Genomic DNA, 21,865 nt, shown 5'->3' with positions numbered 1-21,865 from the left:
GTACCTTAACACTCTCTTTACTGCAATCAGATGGCACTCTTGTGGTTTCTCCATAAATCTGCTTAACAACCTGACACTTTAACAAATAATTGGTCGGGTATTGCAAATATATCTCAAGGATCCAGTGATTTTCTTGCACTTACAAACTCATCATTTGTTTCCTTTCTCAATTTTACTTCAGTCTCCAATGGTGTGACAATTGCATTACATTTGTTCATCTTGAACATCTTCAAGATTGCTTTAGCACACTTCTTCTCCTACAAGAACACTCTTTCACTTGTGTCTTTAAAATCTATCCCTAAGAAATATGACGAATTTCCTAGGTCGGACATTTCAAATTCCTACATCAGTTACGACTTGACCCTTTTTATTTATGCTTCATCTGCACTAGTAATCAACAAGTCATCCACATACAATCATATAATGACTCGACTGAGCCTGCTTGCAATATTGACATACACTCCATATTCTGAGACACATTTTGATAAACTTACCTTAATTAAGAAGCTATTTATTCTTTTGTTCCAAGCCCTTGGGGGCTTTCATCAAACCATATAGCGTCTTCCTCAACCTGTACACCTTCTGCTTCTGCCCTTTAATTTTGAATCTTGGTGGTTGCCTGACATAGATCTCTTCTTCCAAAGGTCCATTCAGAAATTCTGAATTGGCATCTAGTTGATGTATCTTCTATCCTTTGTATGTTGCAGTCGACAAAGTTATTCAAATGGTTTCCCGCCTTGCAACAGGTGCATAAACTACATCAAAATCAATACCAGGTTTTTGTAATAAAAAAAAGTCTTGCCACTAATCTTGCCTTATGATTTTCAGTTTCACCATTTGGCTTTAGTTTCAACTTATATACCCACTTCACATCAATTGGATTCTTGATTGATTTTCTACAAGCTCCCAGATCTTGTTCTTCTTGATTTCCATGAGTTCTTCTTGCATGACTTCCAACTAATTTGAATCATTCATGGTTTGATCCAAATTAATTGATTATGATTCAGCCATCATCATTACTTCTATGAAGTCATCATCTCCATCAATTGCTTGATCTGGAAATCTCTCATATCTAGCAAGTTGTGTCGATGCAATTCTTATTTTACTTGGTTTTCTAACATTTTGCTCAGGTGGTTCTTCATTTCGATTGGTTGTGACTTCAGTTTATTGGTCTTCTTCAATCACATTTGTGATTGTATCTTGCTCATGTGGAACTGGCCCTTGAGTCCATATATACCATTTTCTTTCGTCCACTAGAACATTCCTATTGATCACTAGTTTATCATTATTTGGTGAATATAACTTGTATGCACCAGTCAAATGATAACTTATGAGAACCATAGCTTTACTTTGATCATCTAGCTTCTTCCTCATCTTTTTAGGTACATACCGAAGCACATTGATCCAAAAACTCTAAGATGACTAACATTTGACTTCAGTTTTATCCAGGAATCATAAGGTGTCTTTTTTACTCTCTTCTTGGTTGGACATATATTTGGAATGTATACTTTTGTCGAAGCTCCTTCACCTCCAAAATTTCTTTGGGATTTCTTTAGCTTTCAATATATTTCTGGTCATGTTCAATATACTTATATTTCTCCTCTCAGTTATACCATTGTGTTTAGGTGTATAGGGTGAAACGACTTCATGCTCTTTATCTTCCTCATTGCAAAATCTTGCAGATTCTCTAGAGGTGTACTCACTAGGGGTGTTCGCGGTTTGGTTTGGATCGGTTTTGAGACAAAAAATCATCTAATCCAAAGATACAAAGAGCATACGGTTTGGTTCGGTTATTGGATGACAATAAAAAAAATCCAATCCGATCCGATCCAATTTATACGGTTTACTTCAATTCGGTTTTATTCGGTTGTTAAACAAACACTACTTCTAAATCTAAAATAATTTTAATTTTAATTTTTTTTAAATTCTGACAAAAACATTTTCTATATGACATTATATATATATATATATATATATATATATATATATATATATATATATATATATATATATATATAGAGAGAGAGAGAGAGAGAGAGAGAGAAACCAATTTAATTTTTACATGCCCGTGGAATCCGTGGATGGTGAATTTTCCAATATGACACTTCAAATATTAAATTGAATTTTCCTGCAACAATTTAATATTTTTTACATGCCTTGGTAAATTTTTTGAACAATCAATTTGCATGACAGGAAAACAATTCAATTTAATTTTCCGTCAACAATTGGATTTGAACAAAAGAACAACAATAAATTTAATATAATTTCAATAGAATTGCAATAAAGAATTTAATTTAATTGAATTGAATATACTTTAGAATCTTGCAACAATTCAATTTTCCTGTATGTAACAGAACAACAATCATCATCATTGTAGAAAAGCAAATCAAGAACAATTATTGAATGGCAAATTCAAGAACAATTCAATTTTCCAGTAGAAATTTAATTTTATTAATTAGTGCATGATGTGCTGTAAAAGTGCATTGTATTTAATTTGTAACGGTGCATTGTATTTAATTAATTAGAGTTAATGAGAATACTATATGAATAAATATCGGTTCGGTTTGGATTAGTTCGGTTTTCATGCAGCCAACCGAAAACTGAACCGAACCGGTCGGTTATTCTACAAGGTGGTCCAAACATATCCAAAAAAAATCGGGTTTTTTTTGTTTTCGGTTTTTCGGTTCGGTTTTCGTTTTTTTTTTGGATTGGATTGGATTTGAACACCCCTAGTACTCACTTCCACCATTAGTTCTTAGTTTCTTTAACTTGCATCCACTTTTTTTCTCGACATGCAACTTAAACTTCTTGAACTGTGTGAATACCTCATTCTTCTCTTCAATAAGATAAATCCACATATATCTGCTGAATTCATCTATGAAGGTTATGAAATAACAATTAACTCTATTAGACCTTACTTCAAAAGGTCCACACACGTTAGAATGAACAAGCTCCAACTTTTCTCTCGACACATTGGACAAGTCGTGTTTGAATGTTTTCCTAGCTTGCTTTGCTTTGCAACAATCCTCACACACTTGACTTGGTTCTATTACTTGAGGTAAGTCGTACACCATCTTTTTCTGGTTGAGCATACTTAGACCTCTAAAGTTTAGGTGTGCATACATGTGATGCCATAGTCAGTTCTTGTCTTCGGCAGCAGTCAAAGCAAGACATTAATGATCAACCATGTTGATCTCAATCTTAAAGGTTTTGTTATCTGCCAATGGTGCTTTCAGGATCATCTTTTTTTCACCATTATACACTTTCATCAAATTTTCTTCCAACTTCATGTTATACCCTTTGGCAAGTAATTGGCTTATACTTATCAAATTACTTTTCATTAAAGGTACATACAATACGTCTGTAATGATGGCCCTCTGGCCATTTCTTCTCACCACAACTATATTTCTTCTCCCCCCTAATGTGACATGTATTCCATATGCAAACCTGATCAGTTTCTTAACTGATTCATCTAACTTGGTAAACCAATTTTATTATCAGTCATGTGGTTGTTGCATCCTAAATCCAGATACCACATATTGGTTTGTTCATTATTCGGTGGAGTATTTTCCATGAGTAGCATATCATCAAAGTCACTTTCTACAACATGTGGACATTGCACTTCGTCATCATCTTTTGCTCTTGATTCCTTCTTTCTTCGACAATATCAAGCATAATGATAAAATACTTGATAGTTGTAACACTGTACCTCCTTCATGTCAACTTTCTTCCCTGAATACTTGTTGTCCATGAGTTTCTTGATTGAATCAGATTAATTTTTTGGATTTTGACTTCTCATCATTAGCAAGATTATTTCTTTGCTTTGCCTTTTCTTTTCCAGACTTCTTGGTGAATCTTTCTTGCAATGCTTGTTCTACCACTTACTCCCTTTTTGAGTTCCTTTACTTCAGTCTCGTCTCATGAGCCTCCAATGAAGCTTGCAGTTCTTCCACCTTCATCTTATCTAGGTTCTAGGTATCTTCAATAGACACGATAATATAATCAAAATTTACAGTCAAAGATCTCAACACTTTCTCAATCTTTTACAAATCAATGATTGATTCACCACACGTCTTCATCTGATTCATCAGCAACACCACACATGAGAAGAATTTTGAGACTGTTTCATCTTCTTTCATTTGAGTCATCTCAAATTTCTTTCTTAGCATCTACAACTTTACCCTCTCCAGGTTTTCATTTCCTCCGTACAAGCTCTTTAACTTGTTCCACACTCCCTTGGATAATTCTTTTTCAATGATCTTCTTGAACACGTTAGGATCTACACATTGATGAATCAAGAAAAGAGATTTTCCATCTTTCTTCCTTTGTTCCTTGTGCACAGTCTTCTGAACATCATTTGCATTCTCTTCCAATGCAGGTACTCCATCACAAACGATTTCAGCCACATCTTGAAATCTGAAGATGACTTTCATTTGTGCAACTCATTTCTCGCAGTGCTCGCCTTTGAACATCGGTAGATTCGTTGTAAATTGTGCTGATGTTGTATTATTGTTTGCCATTATATATTCTCTCTAAATTGCAACCAGAATCGTTGATACCAAGTTGTTAGAACAATTAGGTTTTTCAAGATTTAGAATGAGGAAGAAGAAGAAGAAATAAAATAGAGAAACTATATTGTGTGAAAATGGATTTTTCTAAAAAAAGAATTATCTTTGAATTAGAATGTTACTTGTATATATAGGCAACCAAAACACATCATTCACTAGCTGCAGTATTTGACTCTGTTGAATACTTGTTTACACATTTCGACACACGTGTTGTGTTCGACTAACACAATTATGTCGAATACAACTTTTCTAAAACAATGAATTATTTCTTCTAACAATTGTGTACCGATATAATTGTATTGAGTCATATATTGAGACATGTTTACCATGCCTAAAGAAATATGCTTTATGAGATAAAGCAAAGTTCATTGGGACGAGTGAATACCATAAATCGTCTGAAAGAATGCCGAGAGTTTGTTTGACGCTTAGGTCGCCTATGGCTTATTGTAAGATGCCCAAATTAGGCTGAGGGCTATCTAGTATAGTTTCCACAATTCATTTGTCCAAAGAACGTGGGTGATGACATGGTCATCTATCTACCCAATGTAATAGATGAATTAGTCAAGAAGGAGAATCACGTCTTTCGTCGTTGTAGAATTACAGCTTTCTATGGTCACTCGAAGCATGTTGATAAACATAGGACTTGTGCTATTATATCTAACTTACATTAGACTATAAAAATGGATAACTAGATCCTTTTTGGAGAGTTTAATTTGAATAAGTCTGCTTCTGAAAAACAAGGGGTAAACATATATATTTTAAAACTACTAATATGTTTAACGATACTATAATTAATATCAACCTCCAAATAAGGTGGAGTCAGAGAGCTAAAAGCTCTTGGTTGATGGAAGGAGATAGAAACTCCAAATACTTCTATCAAAAATCCAGTCAAAGAAAGAGAAGAAACTTTATTCGAAAAATTCAGAGAGAAGATGGCAGAATGTGTATAAAGGAGGATAATACACGTCCCCTGGCCTAGAAGGGTTGCCTGTTAGTTTTTATCAACAGTACCGGGAGATTTTAGGCAATGATATTGTAGATATGACTATCAACATTCTAAGTAACGATGACAATGCCTATGATAGCAGTGATCAAGGTTGGGCTGTGATAAGTCTAGGAACAATAAAAATATACAAGGGATTCAACAGCCACACCATTGTAATAGATTGATACTGCCAGGAGTTGATGGCACAGTTCCAGATAAGATTGTGTGTGCTGAATGTGGTAAACCAATGGAAAAATTCTACATGTATCGTTGCTGCAACGAATGAATCATTACTATAGCATGGATAAGTAGAGAAAATCACATATAGAGAAAATAATAAATTTTGTTGTGTTTCAAATAACATTTAAAGCATGCAGCAACTGTATTTTCTATTAACAGCGCCATAAGGAATACATAACAGCTACATAATATGTTTCAAGCATGGATGCAAATATTGATGCAGTAAAATTTACGAGAACTTACATAAGTAGATGCAGCACGACTGTCAACCCATTCACCATTTTTCCTCTTGTGTGTTTTTAAAAATAACTCATCGGGACGCAGATCCCTTTGAAGTTCACGTGACTACAAATAATCAAATAATCCAATAATCAATACAGAATACGAGTAAAACTGTCAAGATATAAAGAATCTTCATAATAATAATTTGTTAGGATTTTATTACTTACAAGTTGAAGTGCAACATCAATATGAGCCTTATGGCCTGTGGTGTGGACTGCTCCGCCTCTTGCGGAAGCTCGATTGGTCTTGTTTTGAGAAGACACAGCCAAAAACTCGGTCTTGTATTAAATCAAATAGCCCTACATTAACTCATGCAAGAAAATTTTAAGACCTGTTTTAAAAATAAGACTATATAGAAACTGAAATTGTTCAAATAAGCCCTACATTAAGACTATATAGAAACTGAAAAATAAGCCCTACATTAACTCATAATGTTCTAGATAATAGCAATCTTAAAGAGAAAATGACAGAACCCTATCTTGACAGAGACAGGAGTTGGAAATGAAAATTTAAACAATGTTGATAGTGTGACTATCAACTCTTTCCAAACTGTCATATCTAAAAGAAGAAACAAAAAGCTGAAGGCTAAGAATCATACTAGATCTAAAGCTAGTCATTCCAAAAGTTGCCTATGAAGACTCTATATTGGTGGAACATTAGAGGAGTTGCAAAAAATTATGCTATACTTGCCCTTAAGAGGTTGATTCTCACTAACAAACCAGACATGGTTTTTCTTGCTGAACCTTCGATGGATGTCAATAACTTCCCTAAAGATTGGCTTGGGAAACTTGATCTTAAGCCATTTGCTTTCAATAATATGCTTCATTTGCTCCCTACTCTTTGGTGCTTAGGCAAATCTAACTTGAGTCATGTTGTTATTTACAGTGATGATCAACAGGTGACTTTTACTCTTCCTATTAATAATAAGTTGTTAGGTTTCTGCCATATATGCTTCTACTTGTTACTTGCAGCGGAAGCATCTTTGGAATAGCCTGCAATCTAGAATCCCTAACACTCTTTGTTGCTTTATTATGGACTTTAATGCTATCATTAGTGCTGATGAGTATAAAGGTAACCATTGGACTTCTAGTATCCCTATGCGGGATTTCTTTCATTGGTCTGATTCCAATCATTACATCCATATCCCTACTCTTGGAAATAAATTCACTTGGTCTAATGGTAGGAAAGGTAGGCAGTTAACAGAGAAAAGGTTGGATCGGGAAGCCTATAGTGTGGATTGGCTTTAGGCTGTCTTGTGATTTTCAAGAAGCTTGCAGGGAGAGTTCATATTTTTTAAGAAAACCATTTCTGGTGCAGGTTTTAGCTTTGGCTGCTGTGTCAGCTGGTGTAGCAGTTGCAACTGTATCAGATTTAGAGTTCAATTTGTATGGTAAAATGGCTAATCCTACTCATCGCTATTCAGGTAAAATGGCTAAGTTAAAATGGCTAAGTTAAATTCAGATTTAGAGTTCAATTTGACACCACACATATGTTCATAACAGGAGTATCATAGAAACTATACAGCTTTCACAAACACAGCTTTCACTACTGATGCAAACAGTTAATAAATTTGAGTCCAGAAAAAACATTTCCTTCAAAATAAATTATAACCCCAACCTTGAGAAATACTAACTGATGCAAACACTAACTGTTCAGTCTGGTTCCAAATTAACATAGGGATGACTAACCTTGAGAAAGAGTTGTCTTTGCAAAATCCCGGATGATATAGTGCTTCGGTTCCAAATTAACTTGCATTCAACAACTGCTTACTGCCTCCACTAAGTAAGATAAGCATTCTTGAAAACCTACATTCAGAAAACCAATTAGCAAATAATTTGATTTTCGTAGTTTCAGACTTAAAGGAGACTTTAAACATATTTGGAAACAATACTAAACTTGCAAAGAAAACTTGATTCCAGCATCCACAAAGCCGATAGTTCTGGAAAACCTACATTCAGAAAACATAAAACATATGACTATCTCATACTCATTAAACCAAAACTCCATGGAAATCACTTGAGATGAATATGCATTACCTTTGATGATTCAGAAACCCTTTAACGAGGGATTTTGAATTAGGGAATTAGGGATTCTTCAATGGATTCACGGATTAGGGATTCACGAATCGGTTCACGAAATAGGGAAAAAAGGGATTCACGAATTAGCATGGAATTAGGGTTTTGGTTTTGTGAAATGAAATGAAATGGAGGGAGAGTGAAAAATGACGAGGGAAAAGGAAAGAGGGAAATAAGCTGTCGCGTAATTTTTGGTCCGAAATAAAAAATTCCATAGAGTCCGCCAAGCGGACTCTAATTAATAAATAAAATAAGAGTAGAGTCGGCTCAGCGGACTCTAAGTAAATAAATAGTAATTAAAAAATAATGCTACTAGATAGAATCGGTCTCACCGACTCTAAATAAATTAATCAAATATTCTACAAAGATAACATAACAAGTAGAGTCGGTTTTGCCGACACTGATAAAAAAATAACTTGTCTTAAAAGATGTACCTAGATAGAGTCCGTTAGCGTAGGCTTAGCCGACACTAATAGTGTCCGTGTCGGTGGCCGACTCTAAACTAGGAGGCTAAAATGACTTATTCTAGTAGTGAGATAGAGATAGAGATAGAGAGAGAGAGCGAGTGTGTGTGTGTGCGTGTGTGTGTGTGTGTGATTCTATGGTTGCCTCAGATTATGATGGTTATGAAAGTGTTGGTGCCTTGGTGGTAAAACGCTTGGAGACATATAAGGGTTAGGTCATAGACTCATAATGCACTTACCACATGAGCCCAAGGGAAGAATACTTTGAGACTTTTGAGTTGAAAAAAGGAGAATTGGTTCCACTCAATAACAATAAGGCTTGCAAATTTCATGGTATTGGTAAGGTTAGACACAAATTATTCGGTGATCATGAGTTACTTCTATATGATGTGAGGTATATTCCTGAACTTAAGATAAATTTGTTGTCTATAAGCATGTTTAATGATGTAGGTTATTGCACTAAAACTAAACATGGAGTGTTAAAAGACAATTTACTATGGTCCTTATTAATAATCGTAGTGACATCTTAATGTATAGGCTCCAAATCCCAGCACCAACAGTTCTCCTTTTTTTTGTTACAAAATGGTCGTGTCACTTATAATCTTAATATTTATATTAAAATTAAGATACTTTTAACCACAGTCTAGAGTGGAAATTGTTGTAAAATGTACTTACATTTAATCACGGACATTTTTATCAAACGTGGTAAAAAGTATAACTTATATTTAAGCAAAATTTCTCTCTTTTAGGGCAGGACAACTATCTATCTCTTAACAAAACCCTAAAACTCTCCCACGCCTTATCCTTACTCCATGAACAGTTGCATACCACTTCTACATAAAACTTCAACATATCTTCTTCGAATCTTATGGATCAAGAAAAAGCGTTACATAAAACTCATTTTATTCACTTCCTTTTCACATTTCAGATACATATATGTTTCCACCTTTTATGTATGATATGTGATATTTTTGAAGTTTTTTTGGGATATGTTAATGTTTTCGTGAGTTATGTTATTGTTGATAAAAATTGTATGTTGTCGATGATTTAATTTTTGTTGAGCTAATATTGTATTTTATTTAAGATGTGTTGTGTTGTGAGTTATGTTGTTGATGATAAAATTTGTATGTTGTTGATGATAAAAGTTGTATTTTGTTGAACTATGTTGTATTTTGTTGAGCTATGTCGTTGATGATAAAAGTTGATTTTTGTTGAGTTATGTTGTATGTTGTTGTTGATAAAATTTGTATGTTGTTTAAGTTATTTTGTTGATGATAAAAGTTCAATGTTATTTAAGATATGTTATTGTTTATCAAATTCCTATGTTGTTGATAATTTTATTTTTGTTGAGCTATGTTGTATGTTGTTTAAAGTGTGTTGTTGCTGATAAAAGTTCTATGTTGTTGATGATTTTGCTTTTGTTGATGAAAGTTCTATATTGTTGATGTTTTTTTTTGTTGATAAAATTCATATGTTGTTGATGATTTTGTTTATGATATTGATAATGTTATTACTTTACATTACAGCTACCACGTTGTTCATTCAACATATCCCTAGAAGATGAGTTTATTATATCTTATGTGGTTTGACTATTTTACCAACCCCTCATTTAGTATATAACCTTACTAATTAAATTAGAAATTAATAATATGAAAAATTATGTTATGTTAGAAAATAAATTACATTAATAAATGTTTTAGGAGTTTTTTCAGTCCATTATATGTATATTGTTCTTTGACTATTAGAATTTGATTCAATGCTAGTAAGTCTTCAACTAACACTTTCTTTTTTGCTAGTTTATACTGCAAAATATTAGCTTTGTAGAATGAACTAGTAAAAAAGAAAGTGTTGATGGAAGAACTACAAGGATTAAACTAAATTCTAACAGTCAAAGGGGGAGACACGAATAATGGATTGTAGAAAGCTCGAAAAACATTGATTAGTGTAACTTGTTCTTCTAATGTAACTTAATTTATCATATTATTAATTTCTAAATCAGATTGAAAGGTAATATGGTTGTTAACAAGTTAGTGAAATAAGCATTTCACATAAGTTAAAATAAATTCAATTATACGTGTCACAATTGTTGCTAGTTATAACAGTAGTGAAATATTGTACGCTACCTCTTTCACTTTGGTTGTTGGTTACAACCATAGGGAAATGTTGAAAAATCACTCGAAATTCAGGCGTTGTGTATTTAACCTCTAACCTCCACATTTTACTACGGTTTCTTTTCACAATAATAGTGATAGGTAACACGCTACTGGGTTTTGAATATGGTTACCAGCCCGTGGTGGTAAAGTTGGCACATACCACCACACCTTACCTTAACACGGTTGGTCAACCGTGATGGTAACCCTTTAAGAACCATGGTAAAAGGAACCTTTTGTAGTAGTGTGTTGATTTAAAAGGATTTGATCTTGTTGCAAAGGTGTTCAATTACAATTCATAGTATGTATATCCTTATATGCTCTGGAAATTATTCATCTTTTCATATCAAATGTTTATACGCATCCATGCATAAATACATATTGGTGTAAGCCCTATAAACCAATAGTTTTATTAGAACTTGGTACTTGTATCAAATTATTTATTAATAATTAAAAGACATTTCTTTCTTATGTGTGATTTTCTAAAATAATAAAGTCCTTAGAATAGCTATTATGTTTAATGAAATATTAAGTGTGACTTAATCATGAGATCCCATTAAACATAAGGATAATGTTCTTAAAGTATCTGTAGTCGATATTAATGGTGAAATAGGATAGCATTAAAGCATTGTGACTATTATGACTGATGATCACATCTCACGAATCATGGATAAAGAGTTATTAAGTCTTCACATAGGTATGAATACTAGGAGTAATATTTATACTGGATATACTCGCTATGATAATACTATATAAAATATTATGTAAAATATCATAAGTTATTCTCATGGTGATAGTGGTGTGTAACACCCTTCTACCTGGAACCACTATAGGCCCTAGATATGGAGTCTAGTACTTTATTACTAATCAAACATTGTATGTAACTAGATGGTCATAAAGGCAGTTGAAGGACACTCCACAAATCATACTCAGGGACATGAGTGACCTAGATGGAATTTTCCTATCCTGTGTAACAAGATAAATGTCTAAGAGGCCAACATTAAATTGGACAAGGGTGACACGGTCTATGCCTTGTGTTCAATATAGAGATGAGGGAAAATAAGTAATTGTTCACACAAGCATTATCATGGAAAGTTTTTGTCATATCACATGACATTCTCGTAACTTAGGTAGTAACGATGTGTTGCTAGATACCTATCATTGTATATTATATTAAATGTGTGATTTAATAAATCTGTCAATGTCACGAAAACCTACAGGGTCACACACATAAGGAAAAATTAATGAGAGATAGAATAAATAAGTAACAATGTAAGAAATGGTGTACTTAAGAGAATTACAAAACACCACGAAGTACGATGTAATTAAGTGGAATACATAATACAGTAAGGTATTGTGCGCTTAAGTGAAATACAATACATCATAAGGTACATTGTACTTAAGTGTGCTTTTAGCTTACATCCTACACAAGTGCATCCATAAATAGAACCATGTGCAAAATCTATTTCACGTGATGCAAATTTGTTTTTGAACTTTCTCCTTTCTATATATTTTGACTCTCTCTCTCTCTCTCTCTCTCTCTCTCTCTCTCTCTCTCTCTCTCTCTCTCAAAGTCTTCATTCGTAGCAGCTGAAGACACTCTATTTGTATGGACTGAGTAGAGACGTTGTCCTTCATTCAATACTCTTAATCATTCCTTTGATTCTACATCAAAGGCATTAATTACCATAAGAGGTAATCATTGTATCACTGATCAGGCATCATTCGTAAGGATCAACTAAAGGGGATTGTTTATTTTTTGCCGCATTTACTATCATGATTTCCCTTCAATACCTTGCATGCCAAGTTATTTGCAAAAGTATTTTTCAAGCTACACAACAGTGTAACAGGTTACACTCTATCAGTTATAGGTTCATTTTTCTGATATTTTTCATATATGTTAAAGGTGTAACTAGTTGCACCATTTATGCATTCACTTACATGATCTATAACTTTGAAACATCTATCAACGTGCACAGTTGATCCAAGATGTTTCATAAGGCGTATATAAGACAATGATCATTCAAAATTATGATTTACCTCTTTCACTCAAGTTTAAACTACAATTCAAATATGTTTTAAAAGATTTTCTCCATTCAAAATTTTGAAACTTTTTCTACATAAATTGTCATATCATTGCAAAATGTTTTTGAGAATTTAAGGTTATTATATTTGAATTGTATATTGAAAGAGATGATACATTTTTTGAATTGGAATTTATTCAAGAACAACTTCATGTATTCATATTTTTTCAATAGTTATAATTGATCACCAAGTGTGTGGTAACTTGATTTGTAATAGAAAGTGGTGTGTTTTCTAAGTGTTGTAAACAGAAAGTTGTGTGTTTTCTAAGTGTTGTAATCAGAAAGTGATATGCTTTCTGGTTTATGTGAGAACCATCATAGTGTTTGATGATTTGTGAAAAATTTCTTTGAATTGGGTTGATTCAAAGTCCACCATTAATTTAGGGTTCGTGTTAGAAGATTGTATGAGAGTATTATTGTGAGGTTGTACAAAGATCAAACATCGTGAAATCCTTCACGGGGCGTGAAGGGACTAGACGTACCCTTGGTTGATAAGGGGAACTTGTATAACTTCTTGTGTCTCTTTTACTTTTCAACGCTTTTCTTTTTCTTCATTATTGTTATAAGTCTACACACTTTATTCCGGAAAAATAAAAGAAATATAACATATGCAAAATAGCAAGAAAAGTTCATAAAACCTAATTCACCCCCTCTTTGGTTGCACTCTTTATTTATAATGGTAATCGTGTATGTGGTTTATATTTCCTCAATGTTATCGATGATTTTTCAAGAAGAGTACGAGTCTACATTTAAAAATAAATAAACAAAAGTGACACCTTCAAAATGTTCAATGAATGACATGCTCTTATAGAAGATAAGCTGAGAACTAACTTGAATGTGTTGAGAACGTTTAGTAACCTGGAGTTTGTTTCAAAGAATATTAATGAATTTCATAGGAAGTAATGTATAAAGAGGAAAAAAAATTGTCGATGAAACATATAAATAGAATTTACTAGATAAACACTTAAATAAGACCATTTTAAAGAGGGTAAGGTATGTGTTGTTCGGAGTTTGGTTACCAATGGTTGTTTGGGGTGAAGTTGTTGCTTCAATTGCTTACCTGGTCAATAGATGTTCATCTACTTGAATAGAATTTAAGACATCTATGTAAGTTTGGAGTGATAAATTGATGGATAAATCTAATTTAAAGGTCTTCAAAGACTTGACATGTGTGCATATCAAGCGAGACAAGCTTGATGTTAGGGTTATGAAATATGTCTTTATTAGTTATGTTGAAGGTGTTATGGGTTACAAGATGTGGAAAATTACATCTGGAGGATATGGAGATGAATTGCAAAAATCTGAAAGTGAAATCATCTTTAACTATGGTTGAGAAGACTCTATATGAGGTGGAGATTCCAATTAGTGAGGTTAGATATAAGGATGAACTTGAGACTCCTACTTTTAATTCTAGTGAGAGGCAAGGTATTGTAGCTTCAAACTATCATTTGGCATGTTATTAGGTAAAGTGGGAGATTATACAATCTCAAAGGTACGATTATGTTGATCTTATTTGTTATGCTTTTAATTTGGGTGAAAGTTTGCAAGACTCAATATCAAAGATGGTTGAAGAAGATGAATGATAGAATGCATTCACTAGTGAATAACCATACTTAGGAGCTTTTTGAGACTATATAAGAAACAAAGAGTCGTTAGATGCTAGTGAATCTTCAAGAAGAATAAAGATATTCTAAGTACCAAATGACAAAGGTTTAAGGCAAGGCTTGTATCAATTGGAATGGATTGATTACAATGATATATTTTCACCAATGGTAAAACATTGCTCATTAAGGTACTTATGCCAATTGTAAATCAATATAATCTTGAGTTATAGTAACATATAGACCTCAAAATAACTTTCTTACATAAAAATTATGATCAGAAAATCTACATAGAGCAACCTAAAGATTTTTTAGAATACAAGTGACACTTTTGGTTATGAAGTAAGGTTGGAAGCATCATAGACGATATGGTTTGTCATAGACTAGGCTTAGCATACTAAGTCAGTTTATGGCCAAACTTGGTCAAGTTGATTAAAAATCTTTGAAGTGAGTGTTGAAATATTTGAATAGTTCATTAAAATGTGGTTTGATATACACAAATGAAACTAAAGAGAAAGATGTTTTGGAAGATTTTTTGGATGCAGATTATGCGGGAAATGCGGATAGTAGGAAATCCTTATCGAGGTTGCTTTTACATTTTTTTGTTACAAGTATAAGGTGGAAGGAAAATCAATAATCACTGATCATATTTTTTACTGCTCTAGCTAAATATACACAAAGGAAATTCAAGAGGAAGATGCTTTAGAAGGTTTTATGGATGTAGATTGTATGAGAAATGTGGTTTCTAGAAAATTCTTATTGAGACTTGTTTTAACATTTTTTGGAATAACTATAAGTTATAATGAAAATTAACAATGAGTGACTGTGTTATGTACTACTTAAGCAGAATATCATTTCCTTGTTAAAGGGGCCAAGGAAGCCATATGATTTAGAGAAATTATAGAGGAGTTATATATCGCTTAAGAATGTTGAAGATACAATGTGATAGTCAAAGTACCATTTAGTTGGTGAATCATCAAATGTATTATGAAAGGAAAAAATACACTGACATTCATTTGCATTTTATAAGGGATATGATAAAGTCAAATGAAATTATGGTTCAGATTTGGAGGGTGAGTTCCCAAATTATAACCTAAATCAAGATTCAAACATTGTTTAGACTTGATCAAGTTTGTTGAAGATTGATTCAAACTTTAGAGAGTGCAACAAAGGTGGTTGATGAATAAATTCGCATCACCATCGATTCTTAAAGTCAACTTGAATAATTGTGGTAATTTGACTTCAAATCCCGTAGACAAAATTTTGTGAGAATGCACTAGATAGAAACGTAGTGTGTTCTAAGAACTATGAGCATCCTGGAGTTATACAGTGTGTTCCTACATTTTTTTCATAAATGCAGTGCATTTCATAACACATTGTGTTTACCTTGATACCTATTAAAGACGTTTTTCAACCCATTTTTTTTGCGAATGTTATTGAAAATTTTCTAATGCGAGAAACTTAGAGAGGAAAATGGGAAAATTCTTAAGATTTATTATTTTAAGAATTTAAATATCTTTGGATATCTAAAGTCTTTGGATAACACTTCTAAACACATTGAATTCATTAGATTCATATATTGAGAAGTTTAATAAGTGAAAAATGTGAAGCTTGTTTTTATAAACTTGAAATATCATATTTTTTTTAAACTCTTCTTGTAATCTCTTTTAAACTAAAAAAACTGCATTTTTTTAAGTAGATCAGTTTAATCAAACTCTATAAACATATATTACATTTGTATTTTATTTACTTCTTCTCACAGTTAAGCTTACACTATTAGCTTAGATTAATATTGTGATTGTCATTACTATTTCTTAATCTATTTGCCTTTTAAATTATTTCAATTTTACAAAATAAAATAAAATATAAATATAAAAAAATATTATTTTAAAAGTCCATCTTATACTAACCAAATTTTAATACCCACTCTAAAGCTAATGTTGAAATCATTTTTTCTTTTGGGTACAATTGTCATGTCGTTTTACATTTCCCAATTTTCCGTTCAACAATTTCCCAATTTATTGAATACGCATTAAATGAAATTGTAATGGTCCCCAAAACCGTACAGGACGCGTAAACATTCACATGAATGTTAGTACATTACATCAGTTTATTTTTCGGAACAATTATGAATTTCAAACCAGTTGCTTTAACTTGTAGGGAAATGTAGTAATTAATTATTTTAGTTTCTTTAAAAAAAACTCAAATATATTTTTGACCCCTTTATTAATAATAATTTTATCTATTTTTTATATTCTATAATATTTTTACAATAAATCATTTTTTATATCACAAGCATATCAAAGAGTGTATATATTGGGATCTGCTGTTCTGATTCTTCAGATTCGTTGCAGGACCATCACACTGTAACTGTACACACACAAAAATCAAAACTGAAAAATTAAAAAAATTAAAAAATATAATAAATTCATAGCCGTGGGTCCCACACTACCACTTGCTTCCATCGAAAATCGAATTAGTCCCAATCCAATGAATCACGCGCCACATCCCTTTATAAATAGTCTCCCAAATTCTTCACCCTTTCCACTTTCCCCTTCAATTTCAACTATCCCAAAACCGAACAAAAAAGCGTTCACCAATTACGATTCTATCCTCGTCGCAACCGCCAAATACATCGCCGGCGGCGTAACATGATCGTCAGAGAAACGACGATTACAACAGAATTAAAAAGAGTATGGTTCGTTGCTTCAGCTTAGGTTCCGTTTTGATTCTCATCGCGATTGCTGCGTCTATGGTTGTTCTTCCGTTGATGCTTCCGCCGCTTCCTCCGCCGCCGTTGGTTCTTCTCTTCTTTCCCGTTGGGATTATGGCCGCGCTTGTTGTTCTCGCTTTCTCGCCTTCGGAAAACGTTAAAAACGCCGTCGTTTATTCATCGTAAGGAATCGTGTAATCGAACGGTGGATGCGGATCTGTGCTACATTTTGAGTTTCTGGAATGTTCGGATCGGTTCTGGATTTGGTTCCTTCGTTTGGAAGATTGATTCATTACTTTTTCAGTTTTTTATTTTATTTTTATTTTTCTAATTTCTAATATTAATTTTTGGTTACGTTTGTTGATATGAAAGGAAAGTTTATAACGGAAAATAAAAAAGAAAATGCTAGTAGTAAGGAAAGATTCATTGTATTATTTCGGCTTAGAAAATTATTAATTAAATTATTATTATTATTATTATTATTATTATTATTATTATTATTGTGATTTATGATTACACGTTTACTACTTGAGAATTAATTTAAAATGATTTGTGATTCTTTTTTATGTTATTTCTATAACTGCCGACCGGCTGCGAATTATTCTGACCAGGGAATATATGTCCGTTTTGTCCGAATTTTAGTGTGAGATGAATTAAGGATATATGTCCGTTTTGTCCGAATTTTAGTGTGAGATGAATTAAGGATGTGTCCGTCCTGTCCCGTCTCGATTTTATTCGCAGACTTTTAAATACATATTTATTAATCCAATATGTTTATGAAACATTATTGATAAAATTCCGTCAAATAATACTTATATTTTAAAAGATTAGACGTCACAGACATATCAATTAATCTTATAACACATTCATGAATTTACTCATAAAATTACGTTAAATTACACTTATATTTTAAAAGACTTGATGCGGCAAACATATTATTATTCTTCAAAACACATTCAGTGTCAAAGATATATATTAATCTCAAAACACATTCATGAACATTATTTATAGAATTTTTTCGAATCACATTTATATTTTAAAAGATTCGACATGATAAGCATATCTATTAATCTCAAAACACATACATAAACCTTATTGGTAGAATTCTGTCAAATATTTTAAAAGATGTATAGATGTGATAAGCATATGTATTATTCTCAAAACGCATTCATAAATATTATTGGTAGAATTCTATCAAATCACACTTATATTTTAAAATATTTATTGTGGCAAACATATCTAGTAATCTCAAAACACATTCATGAACATTGTTAGAATTCTGTTAAATCACGCTTATATTTTACAAAATTAGACGTGACAGGTATATATATTTATCTCAAAACCCATTCATGCACATTATTGATAAAATTACGTCACACTTATATTTTAAAAGACTCAATGTGGCAAACATATCTATTAATCTAAAAAAACATTCAGACTCGGCATGTCAAACATATCTATTAATCTCAAAACACATTCATGAACATTGCTTATAAAATTTCGTCAAATCACATTTATATTTTAAAAGACTCGATGTGACAAACATATCTATTAATCTCAAAGTACATTCATAAACATTAGTGATAAAATTCAATCAAATCACACTTATATTTTAAAAGACGTATCGATCGTGGTAAACATATCTATTAATCTCAAAACACATTCATGAGTGATACAATTCCGTCAAACCACACTTATATTTTAAAGGGTAAAATATACGACACTCATGCATTGTAAACGAGTTTTGCTTTATCCCCTATACATTTATCTTTTTGGATTTCCCTGTAATATTTTTTTTTGTTTTTCCCCGTATAATTTGAACATTGAATCTGAGAGATAAACAAAAAAATATATATATATTACAGGGGATAACTTTTGCTCTTACGGGGCAAAAGACATCGAATTTTAATATTTTAAGGGAATCCAATTTACTTTTTAAAGGGGACAAATCGAATTTCGTCAATATTACAGGAAATATCGTATATTTAACCCTGTTTTAAAAGACGTATTCGACGTGACAAATATATATATTATTCTCGAAAGAGATTCATGAACAATAGTACTAGATCTATTAAAATTTATAAATTTTAAAAATTATTTGATGTTATATCACAACAATTTATTTTAAAAGTTATTAAAGATATAAGTATATCAAGTTTAAGTAAATGAACATTGCAAAATTAACAAAAAGAAAATTAAAATATTGTTGCCCCAAAATAAAGAATAAAAAATCATCACATCAAAAAGGAAACAAATTGTAAGAAATTTCGGAAAGATTAAAGGGATCCGGGCTTGAATCGTGAATGCAACACTTTCCTTATAGTATTTCAAACACTCTCGATTGTCTTAGAGTTCTGATGCAGGAATACCCAGGATAATTCAGTCTTATCGAGTTTGCGCAAGACCGGCGAAAACCCGAATGCAACGAAGAGCGTCTGGAATTGTTTAGAGGATTTTAGGATTTTGTGTGTTTTATTCTGAATCTGGATTTATGCTTTTATATGCCATGTTGATATTGTTTCACAAGGTAGTGACCCTCAGTGAAGCAATGTCCTTTTCCAATAATCATAATGGTTGGCCTGCAGCATGTTTCACCAACAGTTGCATGGTTTTCGCCTTTGCAACATCTCATGAAGAGTTACAATCTCCGAATTCAAAATTCAAATCGTAGGCACTGACCAAAAGGAAACAAGTCGGAGTGCTCAAGTGCCGGTCCTTTTCCAATAATCATAATGGTTGGCCTGCAGCATGTTTCACCAACAGTTGCATGGTTTCGCCTTTGCAACATCTCATGAAGAGTTACAATCTCCGAATTCAAAATTCAAATCGTAGGCACTGACCAAAAGGGAACAAGTCGGAGTGCTCAAGTGCCGGTCCTTTTCCAATAATCATAATGGTTGGCCTGCAGCATGTTTCACCAACAGTTGCATGGTTTCGCCTTTGCAACATCTCATGAAGAGTTACAATCTCCGAATTCAAAATTCAAATCGTAGGCACTGACCAAAAGGGAACAAGCCGGAGTGCTCAAGTGCCGTCTACAAGCCGCCACTAGCACCCTACGCCCACGGACCCGGTCCCGGAGCCAGTGTCGCTGGTGACGACACCGGCGAGTGGTTGTAAGGTTGGGACAAATGACATAATGCTTAGAATCACCATATGTGTTCATGTGGCACTTTATCCTCTTTTGTCCTTTTGTTGAGTTAAAGATATTAACTCTTTATAAGGACTTACAAAGTGAGTAAATCTTCCAATGTGAGACTTTATCTCATGCATTTATTAACATTAACTCACTTCCATCATTTGTCATTTTGAAACACACTTGTATTTAATAAATTACAACACAAATTATGTAAAGAAATCACTTATTTAAACAGCATTAGATACAAATGATATAAAAATCACTTATTGAAGTTAAAGAGAAGAAAAATTGATGGCCTAAAAAATTGACGTGTAAAAAATCATTTATTTAAGTTTAAGAGAAGAAAAATAGATTAAGAGAGTTGATATTGGTCCAAAAAATTGACCCTAAGGTTGAAGTAATTGAAGAGGTTTCACATAGAGCATTTGAAAAGTCTTAATGAATAAGTACTTTATGTAAAACCGTTTAATTCAAATTTTAATAAAAATCCACCATATAAACAAAAGTGTTTAGTGAATTAAATTCACCGAATTTAATGACTACTTTTTTCAAGTATTTAATGACTATTTTGTGCATGTCATTTTTCACAAATACTTGTTATACGTTAAAAAAATTATCATCTTAAAAAAAATATTAATAATGCTAATTTGTATTCTATAGATACATGTTAAAAAAAACAAGTTTGTGCTAAATGTAAAAATTTATTTAAAAAATTATATATTAACTTGATTAAAATTTTATAATTTAATTTTTTTAAGGCAATTTTTTTATTTATAATTATCAAGATTATCCATAAAATATTAATATTACAAACTAAAAAATTGGGATACCAAATTTTCTAAAAAAAGATTTATAATTAGAAAATGAAGGGTCAAAGGAATAATAAATTGAAATTAAATTAGTCAAACTACTTCATATATTACATTTTAGTTAGGGATGGTGTTCGTAGATCAGTTTAATTCGATTTTGAAAGAATTTAACCGATAAAAAATATATGATTTATACATTTTTGTGATAATTAAGTCTAAACCAAACCAAACTAATAAACAATATATTGGTTTGGGTTGGATTAATCGAACACATTAGTAAACAAATATGCAAAAATAATTTAAAAATATTTAATTTATATAAACTTATTTTCTAAAATAATATAAAATTCTTATTTTTTTATTATATTAATTGTGAATACTTTATTCTAATTTTTATAATAATGATATTATACTAATTAATTATGATTGATTCTGGTAGACGGATTCGCGGATAGAATTTTGAAAATCTATTACTCGAACCAATTAATATTGAATTTTATTGATTTAGTTTGTTTTTGTCCGAACTAAAATAATATCAGAACTAAACACTAAGAATGTCTTAGGTTGTAAAAAATATTTCCGAGAATATTGTTATGGAAATGCAACATTCTCATGTTTAATTTAATTGAGAATTTAACATTCTCATGGAAATAAAATTCAACTAACTACAATTCTTTATTACTATTCACATTTATTCACGTTATTTATTTATTTTTTATTTAAATTAAATAAATATTATAAATAATTCTAAGTAA

This window comes from Lathyrus oleraceus, chromosome 5 (assembly GCF_024323335.1).
Source record: "Lathyrus oleraceus cultivar Zhongwan6 chromosome 5, CAAS_Psat_ZW6_1.0, whole genome shotgun sequence".
In the NCBI taxonomy this organism is placed as follows: Eukaryota; Viridiplantae; Streptophyta; class Magnoliopsida; order Fabales; family Fabaceae; genus Lathyrus; species Lathyrus oleraceus.
This window is presented reverse-complemented; position numbering follows the sequence as displayed.